The 10,438-nt window shown below is 38.8% G+C and overlaps 1 pseudogene; it reads left to right on the plus strand.

Moving 5' to 3' along the window:
• Window positions 1-9,982: 9,982 nt before the first annotated feature.
• Window positions 9,983-10,192, plus strand: LOC114226621 (cytochrome c oxidase subunit 8A, mitochondrial pseudogene; annotated as a pseudogene).
• The last annotated feature ends 246 nt before the right edge of the window (window positions 10,193-10,438 follow it).

Below are 10,438 nucleotides of genomic sequence, written 5' to 3' on the forward strand. Positions count from 1 at the left end.
AGGGAATATATTATTATATTATTTGAAAGGGAAATGAATTGTAATTTCCAAATCAATGACCTATGCATATAAAGATGTAGAATGTAACTTATTTCTAATTTGAGGACTACCTAGATTTCTCCTGTGCTGGGAGGCAGAGTGAGTAAAGAATGGGGGACCCACAAAATTAGATAAACTACTTGTCATTTTTCAGCTGGTTTTGGAATGGGCCTATGTTTCCAACCCTCCCCTCTCATGAAAAATTATCGGCACTGAAGTCCTGGATTTAAGTTAGTTGAGCAAGTTCTGGTTGAACATTTACGGTAGGTCTGTGGTGGGTACAGGAATAACTAAGAGAGCAAAGAGAGGGTGTGTGAATTATGTTCTAGGAAGTGGCCTTGCCACCTTCCTTTTTCTGCTCATTCCAAGTGTGCTGCAGGCCTAAACCCCAAACCCGAAGACCGAAGCACTTCCCTCCGTGTCAAAGCCTGGTTACACAGGTTTCACTGGTACTGGCCCTGGAAGAAGACTTTAGCCTTTCGTTCCTTAGTCTCTCAAGCCAGCCAGCCAATGAGGCCACATCTCACATGTTTTAGAAGTTTTGCTGATATGTTCTGGGAAACAGTCAGCAGATGGTGGGATCATATGAACGGGAGAGAGTTCTTTATCACCCTTGTCATTCAAAAAGATTTGCTACTTGAAGACAATATTAAAATCATAATAATGGTCGTATTGAAGTGATAGGAGTAGGGTGGTATTTTTTTCTTTGCCTTTGAATACTTTTCTGTTTTTTTTTTCTTTAATGAGCAAATACTACTTTTGTGATTAAAAAAAAAAAGAAGTGTGCTTTTACAAAATAGCCGAGAAAAAATGTGCACGTCGTGTCTGATTAAATGTGGGCCCTCAAAGCACAATTTTGCGGGAGGGGTCCTTGAAAGCGCCCTGGGCCCAAAGGTGTGGTTGTGTGCTTGTGAATTCTGAAGCAGGGTGGGGTGAGGAGGGGAGGGCTACGGGAGAGGGTGAACATCTCCTTTTATTGACTCTTAACTTGTTAACCGCTGCTTGAATTGCTGGACCTAGGCAGGTTCTTGGAACTGGAATTCTTCCTCAAAATAATACATATTTACTTTAAAAACCACTCCAAAGAGTAAACGTTGAAAACAAAAACAAAAATAGAAAGCCCAGCACACTGGAGTGAGTAGAGCCCAAGTTCCTATTTCTCAAAAGATAGAAACATACTTCCTGGAGCACAAGGTCCACTCACCCTCTCCCCAAGCGCTCTGGCCAGGATCTGTTGATTCAGCGGGAAACAGAAGAGTCAGCAGTTGCGCTGGATGTGAATTTGTGCGGGGCTACCTTCGGCTTCCCAAAGCACCATTAATTCAGGGGGGATGGCATCGCCTCAGCTATTGGGGTTCTAGCTTCTCTTGGATTTCTTTCTAAGCTACATTTGTTTGTCTGTTATTGTTCTTAAAGTTTTCTGGGTAACTATAAGCAACAGACCTTGTTAGTTCCTCTTGAGATTGCCCACTACTCCCCACCCTTACTTCTCACCTCCCAGCATCCTGTTTGTCTCCCTGACTCTGTCCCCCGCCCCATCCCCACCCCCACTCAGCTTTTAGCCATGTTTTTCTTCCCTCAGTTAATTTTAAATTTCTATTTTTATCAGTGTTCTCAATACCAAAGGAGGCCTGCCATAGATTCATTTTTTGTTCATTGATTTATGATTCCTTCTCTTGTGAATACCTTTAAAATGTGTGTCATGTACGTTCCAATGTGTGTCTCCCCCTACCTTGTCTTGAAGACACTGTATTTCCAGAAAATTTGGAAGAGTAGAGAGCATAAAAGAAAATATGAGAAATTTTGAATTTATGTACAGGACCTTTTTTTGTGAGTTTTGCCTATTTAAAATTACTCTGTTATGATAGGAACAAAAAATCTACAGTGTATACTGTGTTTCTACTCACATCGGTATAATCTTTAGCTTATTAAAATTTAAAGAACATTTTGGCCTGTCCATAATTTTATATGAACTATTTAGACTTATATTTCAATTTTGCTCATTATTGCTGTAAATGTCTCTATTAGCTATTAAATGCTATAGAATCCAGCATCTCTGAAATCTTGCAGGTTTAGAGAAACACTAAAAAATTTTTTTTTAGAATACCACCATGAAAAAGTCATCAGTACCACTGAATATATGGTTCTGCCTATCAGTAGTATCTTCACAGGAGAGAAAATTCATTTTCTAAAAAAAGGAGGAAAACACTTTCAAACTCATTGAATACAACTTTTGCTACACAGTAATTTATCTAATCAGTTTCCTTTTCTGTACTGAAGATAAGAAAAATAGAGACTCAAAAGAAGCAGAAATTGACCATGACGTATTCCTAAACTCCTTTCTCCAAATACTACGGAGATGTCTGAAAAATTAAGATTCACCCCAGATTCACACAAATTTCTCTCCTTTCCATGATTGTTTGTTTGGCAAATTTTTCAAATACAATTCGCTTGCTTTCACTTAGTGCTGAGAAGACAAGAGCGTCTTAAAGAAGATCCCAAGAAGATTCAGGAGGAGACAGGAAAGGTCTCCATGAGGATTTATTACCATGTCCCAGGAGAGATGATTTTGGTAGAATCTTAGTTTGCTTCCCCTGCGCCCCCCAAAATATCTCAAGGTGTTCCCTGTTCTGTTGCCTTTGAAAGTACTTTGCCAAAAGTCCAGTCCTCAGGACTTGGCGGTTTTGATTAGATGGTGGTGCTAGCAAATGAGCAGTGCCATTTGGATGACAACATTTGTCACATTTCCTCATGTAGTTCCCTTTCCTTTCTTCTCTACTTCAAGCAAAAGTACACGTAGAGACTTAACAAAAAAAAAAAAAGCCCAGCTAATTTAATCTAAACCATTTGGTACAGATGACCTGACGAAGATGCATTGTCTAATTCAGACACAGTGATTGCTATGTCTGATGCCCTCCCTAATAACATTGTTGATCATGTTATATCAAGTCTGGATAACAGTCTTTCTATTCCATAGTCTTTAAAAACTAGGAAAGGGAAGCAAAGTTTGTTTAGCTTATTTTAAAGAAAATGTTTCTTGTATTATTGCTCTTTTTTAATGAGTATAATTCAGATTTTCCTTTTGAATCTAAGAAAGAAATATTCCAAAAAAGTTTAAAAAATTGTTTTTATACTCTAGAATTACCCCCCTTCAGCTTCTCTGTGTAATTTATGTTTCTAGTTAGCTTGACCTCCAGTAAGCTGTTTGTAAGCTAATTAGGGTACGGGCTTTATCTTTTTACAGCTCCTGTTACAACTCTTTATATTTAACAGACAGTTCTATATTATCCCAACAACTAATTGCCTTGACAATAGAAATAACATGTTTTCTCATTACAACTTACTTACCTATATAAGAATACCTATACTCTGATTTATATAGTATCAATTTGCATTTTTATGTTTTATACCTTATTACATATTACTTGCTTTAGTATCTCTGAGTTATATTCCTGAAAATATAAGCTTTATTCAAGATAGTGTTTGTTATTAGAGCCCAACTTTTCAGGGGAAATATTATAATTAAATATTATATTTAAAATATTTTACTTAAAAGGTCCACTCAGAATGTCCTCTTTGTATCACAGAAAAATGGGGAGAAAATTAGACTGGGGATTAAACAAGGAATGGCCACGGAAATAATCAAAGAAGGTGACATCCATGCTTATGTGTGAGGTTAGGGCTCTCCTTCTCCAATTATCTTTATCATTATTGCTTGGATCCAATTAAATGAAAAGAAACATAACAGGATTTTCAAAGGTCATATGAAAATGAGATCAAGTGGTCAGAAAGCAACTTGAGGAATATCACACTCATTTTTCCTAAAGGTTTTGCCTTAAATCAAGAGAAAAGACTTCCTTATACTGGCTCATGTTTCCTATCAAGGGAATCAGAAAAAATCACTGACTGTGAAAAACAACAACACAAAAAGTAATTATTTCTGTACAGTATTTCTTTTACCTGTGATTGCACAAACACACCCTAGCTGTTTGCCAAAGCCCACAGAGGCAGAGATCGAATGAATTTCCGCATCCTGCTGCTGATTTGGTTATCTGAGATAAGTGGCTATTTGATCAAAAAAACACCCAGAGGAAAAAAGAGTAAGAATCCTTAGAAAGGAAACTCCCAACATAAATTAAATAGGCATTATTCAAAACTAAGGCATGGTGGATGTTTATTAGACTGATGGGCGATGGTCATGCTATACTCTTTGGGGGCCGTAGCACCATACCAAGGACATCATTACTATTCTCCATTTCCCACTTGTGGGAGGATTTGTGCCAAAGTTGGTAAAAGAGATTTGGATTTGCCAGGGCCTTCTCTGGCTCTTTATACCTGTCAGGGCAGTGGCTGGGTACGAATGCTGATAGTTTTTTTCCAGTGATTTAATTCAAAATCTATTTATAAAATTTGCTGGACCCCTATTTGTTAGGGGTAGAATTAAGTATTTTTCAAGGTTTCTGTCCTCAGAGACCTTAGTCCAAAATGGAAACCAGACACATGTCTTCACACAGAGATAAGTAATGGTATGAGGAGGTAAGTGATATATTTTTTGGATGGTAGTCCAAAATGAATGTGGTATCACTTTGGCTTCAGAGGGTCAGGAAAAGCTTCCTGGGAAGCTGAGCCTAGAAGGATGCTGTAGCCAGAAGATGCACAGGCCACTGTGGTTCTAGTGAGGGGGTCCTGTGGACTTGGGGAACAGGTTTGAAAGACCAGTGAGAGTTAGATGGGACAGTGCTTACATTTAGGCCAAGGAGTAGAGACGTCAAACAACTGACGATTTACTCTGTCAAAGTTGGATTTTCCAAGAGCAGCTTGAATACCATGATGTTTTGCCCTTTTCAATTAAGGTATCTGCTAAGGGCGATTGAATATTTAACGTTTTACAACGCTTACGTAAATACATTTACATAACTTTGTTTTTCTCGGATTATATCCTGATTTGGTATTTGGAAAATAAAATAATTTATTCGGTCTTAAAATATTTGCTCACTCTCTTGTGCCAAGTACAGGACTGAACATTTATGTGATAGTTCAACAATTACTTATTAGGGGCACTCGGGGCTCAACATAGAACAAAAAGAAAAATCTCTGTCCTCATGTCCTCATGGAGCTTGCATTCTGGCGGTATCTTAGTTTGCTGGGTCTGCCACAGCCTGTCTTAAATAACAGAAGTTTATTTTCTCACAGATAGGGAGACTAGAAATCTGAGATCACAGGGTCAGCCAAACTGGTTCCTTGTTAGGACCGTGAGGGAAGGACCTGTTCTAGGCCCTCTCCTTGGCTTGTGGATGGCCAACTCTCCTTGTGTCTTCACATTGTCTTCTCTTTATACTTATCTGTATCCAAATTTCCCCTTTTTATAATGACACCAGTCACACTGCATTAGGGCCCACCCTCATTTTAACCTACTTACTTTGTAAAGACCCTATTAGCAAATATGGTCACATCCTGAGGTACCAGGGGTTAGGACTTGAACGTATGCATTTTGGGAAGGACACCGTTCAACCCATAACAAGTGGGCAGTGATGACAGAGCAGTGAATAAATTCTAGAACGTGGGTGGTCCTGGTTGCTGTGTGCCAGGCACTGTACCAGGCATGCTCATGTGCATCATTGCATTTAATGCTGTAACCAGCCCTGGAGGTAAGTATCGTTACCCAAACTTCACAATGAGGAAACTGAGGGTGGACCACATTAGTTCATAGGGGTGTTTGCTTTAGAGGCCCTGTGCTTAATGTTTTCAGTGGTCAAAGCTTTGGAAATGAAAATTGAGCCATGGCTGAATGTGTAGGGTATATATATTTGTGGCTGATTCAGATTCAGAAGCAATTTCTGAATGTTAATGTAGAGAGGGAAGTCTTTTTTTTTTTTTTACACATTAGGTTCTAAGGAAAAAAAACAAAGATAAAAGTAATATTTCATAAGTATATTTTCCCTCTATAAATAATCCAATATATTATTTTATGAATGAACACTATTATATATAATAACACATTATTACAAATAACCATAGTTATTTATAGTATATATAAAACTATCTATTAAATAAATCCTACATTTTTTTATAGCAATGATCACTTCCTTTGGATTAGCTAGATTTAAATAAAGTTCCAGGTCACTTCTGACTTGTACCTCTTGATTCATCTCCAGACTAGGAAGCTTGCCACGGCACTACTCCTATGGAAGGAATCCTCATAGTACCTGTTTTGCCTGTTTTAATTATGATGCTCCTCTGGTGGACAGATTCAGATTCAGCAAACATTTATGGAGGAAATACTGTCATATGGCAGGACATTTCACAGAAATCCATGTGTTTCATAAACATGGAAAACCAAAGGATAATATACGTTTTTTATGAACATCAATTTTATTCAATTATTTTATGGGGAAAAAAGTACTTAACTTTTTTTTCTTACTTAAGGTAACCAGTGGATAATTTAAAACGTAATTTAAATATTGAAACCATATTAGGTATATATTATAGTGTGAAATGCAACATTTTCATGAACTTTCAAGATGAAACTCATTTCAAAGGAGTTGCTTTTGTTTTGAGTTGTGCCTTTAGTTCTATAGAGATGGGAACCTGCCCTTCTCCTTCCGAGGGCTGGGGTTGGGCTGGGGGGCATCTTGGAAGATAGCCTTTGAAAAGCTCTGAAATTTTCTTCATCTTCATAACAACCATGTGTGGTATATTATCCTCATTTAAGAGATCGGAAAACACAAATTTGGGTAAATCATCTTGCCCTAGTTAACAGAGTGAGTAAATAGCAGAGTCAGGGGTTAAAATTCAGACTTCCTGACTCCAATTCTGGGGCATTTTATATTGCACTACATTCACTTCTTGGATGAATGAGGCTTCAGCCCTCCCAAGGCTGTATAGACCTCACAGTTCTGCATGTCCACATGGTCCAACCTTATTGACTCATGGATTCATGCACTTATTTGTGCATTTAATCAATAAATATTGAGAGCTTACTATGTGCCAGGCTTCATGCTGGGTCTGGAGGGCACAGTGGTTAGCAACAAAAGCAGAACATGGTTCTCTCCCTCATGGAGCCTGCAGTCTAGTGGAAGATCAGACGTTAAACAAATACCACAAAACACTTGTTTATAAACGATCAGTATTATGAAGTGAAAGCATAGGGTGCCATGAGAGGAAACAACAGGTGAGTTAATTTAGATTAGTGATCAGAGAAGTCCTCGTTAAGGAAGTGACTTTGATCTGAGGTTTTGAGCACGAGTTAGCTAGAAGAAAACTTATTTACCCTTGAAGTAGTTACAAATTGCCATCCTACGAAACCTATCACTACAATTCCCTCTATCTTCATTAGATTCCTTCTTTCTCCACAGTGAGATCAAATCCCTACCCTCAGCCATCACATTTATTCTTTTCTATTATATCTATCCATCCATCGGTTCATTTACCTATCCATTCATCATTGAGCATCAGCTGTAAGCCTGGCACTGTTGTGCCCTGGATCCTTTTCTTTTTCATCTTCACTCTCTTCTTTGATTCTCCCTTGACTGCTTTAACCTTCTGATTCTTTTTTTAAAGCTTTATTTATTTATTTGGGTGGGGGAGGGGTAGACGGAGAGGGAGACAGAATCTCAAGCAGACTCCTTGCTAAGTGCCAGCCTGACTCGGGGCTTGATCTCATAACCCTGAGATCATGACCTGAGCCTAAATCAAGAGTCTGATGCTTAACTGACTGAAGCACCCAGGCGCCCCTAAACTTCTGATTCTTGAATTTATTTTTGACTCATATATTCAGTCTTATGCCTTTCCCAGACCAGTCACTTCCCTTTCCTTGGGCTAAACTATCATTTCTCATCCTGTTTTCAACAAATGCATTCTTTCCTCACATTTTTCTGAAATTTTTATTATCAGGTGCAAGAAAATTAATGGTTTTGTTTGTCTGTTTTGTCAGTTACTTGGCATTTCTATCCCTTAACACAGAAATACCACTAATATAAAAAACAAACATTTTTGGAATCTCTTTCTTTCTCTCTCTACCTACCTATATCTATCACCTGTTTATATTTGGGATCATTTCTTTCTTTTAACTATAAACTCCTGGAGATGGACAGATCTATCTGTGTAAGTTAATAAAGCATCTGGAGCTGATAGTAATCACTTCTTAAACTTTTCATATGCTTTTAAAAGAGGCAAGGCACATCCTTTTGGGCCTGCTAATATGTTTGATGTACCTCTGATATAAAAGCACAAATGAATTCAGAAATGCACAGGCCAAGATTAACCTGCTTTCACCTTCTCCTATAAAGTCATTTCTGTCCTTTCTGTCATAACCTGGACATAAAAAACCCAAGTCAGCAATAATATAGTGTACCATCAACTATTTAGGCAAACATGCACTTACTTACCTCTCTATCTCCACACACAAGTCAGTCAAATCCAACAAACCTTCTTTGGAAAGTCTGAAGACTCGGACTGCCCTATCTAGAAAGTTCCACCTATCAAAAAATAAGTAGAGGGGATTTCTCTTTGTAGGCATGATGGAGTAACAAGGACCAGACTTAAATGCCTGCTGTAAATAATTAGAAAGCTGGATAAAACATGAAACGATGGCTTTCAGACATTGGACAATAGTCTGCATAGGATTATGATTACTGAAAGAAAGAAGAAGAAACAAGTGAACTCAGTAATTCCCGTGGCTTTCTGCCTGGAAGCAATTTCTAGACTGTTGAGTCAGGAGAGGGGACCCAAACAGATTCTGGTAGCCTTGCTGAGTTGATAAGATGGAGGCCAGAGTTTGAGGAGGCTGAGATGGCTAGAGGTATTGGGGCAGAGTTCTGGGAAGGAGGGGGCTATGCAGAAAAATTGCTCCAGAAATATGTATAGGAATCTTTTGAGTCTTTGCTGAGTACCAGGACACAAGTGTATAGAATGACACTCCACAAGGTTGGATGGAAAAGACTGGTGAGTTGTAAGCTGAATAAATCTCAGGGCACACATGAACTGGGAGAAAGTTTGGTTAGCCAAAGTGGAGAGTCCTTGTTCATCTTTGGAACATTCAGTGGATACCTTCAAGGAATCATATGTTAGTAATAGGTCTGAACTATCCTTTGAGTGAGATATTCTACACCAGGGGTTGGAAACTTTTCTTAAATTTACAGATCACAATCATTTTTGGGTTGTGGATCATATGGTCTTCATCACAAATACTCAAATCTGCCATTGTAGTGTGAAAGCAGCCATAGAAAATACATAAGTGAATGGGTGTGGCTGTGTTAACAAACTTTATTAGCGTTATTAACAAAAAACGAGTGGCCAACCTGTGAGCTGTAGTTTGCTAACCTCTGCTCTAGATCAGCACTGTCCAATAGAAATATAATGCAAGCCACATATGTAATTTTAAATGTCTGGTAACCACAGTACAAAGGAAAAAGAAGGAGATAAAATTAATAATATCTTTTACTTAACCCTATACATCCAAACTATTATCAATTCGACATGTAACCAATATAAAAATTATTAATGAGGAAGTTTGTGTTCTTTTTCTCATACTAAGTCTTCAAAATCTGTTGTGTATTTTATAACTATAGCACATCTTAATTCAGATTAGTCACACTTTAATAGCCATATACAGCTAGTGACTACCATAATGGATAGCACAGCTCTCATCTCTCTCCAGTAAAGCTTAAAGACAGGTCTCAAAGGAATCAAACTGATGGAACAGTTAACGTCACTGCCTGTCCAAACAAAGCCCAATGCTCTTTAAAGGAAGACAACACAATACAGACACTTAATAATGTAACAATAACAATGTCAGCATCAAATAAAAAAATCACTGGACATGCTTAAAAGCAAGAAAAAAAATACAAGAAGAAGAAGAATCAGTTAAGAGAAACAGACCTAGAGGCCATTTTGACTTCCCGACCTTGGGCAGTAGCTGGCAACTGTCAGCATTCAAGCGGTCATGTCTTTGTTGACGGCACAGCTACTCAGGAGCCTGATGGGGCTCACCCGGAGGCTCCCGGTGCAGCATGCCCAGATCCATTCCAAGCCTCCGCGGGAGGAGCGCGGGACCATGGATGTTGCTGTTGGGCTCACCTCCTGCTTCCTGTGTATCCTCCTGCCATCGGGCTGAGTCCTGTCACATCTGGAGAGCTACAAGAATCGGGAGTGAAGGGGGCTGTCCTGCCCCTCACCATGTGACCTGACCACCCCTGGCCTCTTCTGATCATGTCTGCTGCATCCCTGGCCGGTCTTCCCGGGATCATGTCCTTTAATTACAATGACCTCTTCTGCAGTCATGACCTCTCCATTTCTCCATGGTGACATCCTGGGACCACATATACTGGTTTATAAGGCCCTACTCGGTAGGGCCCTCCTTGTAACAATAAAGTCTATTTAAACCTTGAAGAAAAAAAAA

The sequence above is a fragment of the Eumetopias jubatus genome, unplaced genomic scaffold (genome assembly GCF_037043125.1).
Source record: "Eumetopias jubatus isolate StellerSeaLion01/CBP00866 unplaced genomic scaffold, mEumJub1_p1.0 scaffold_2, whole genome shotgun sequence".
Lineage (NCBI taxonomy): Eukaryota > Metazoa > Chordata > Mammalia > Carnivora > Otariidae > Eumetopias > Eumetopias jubatus.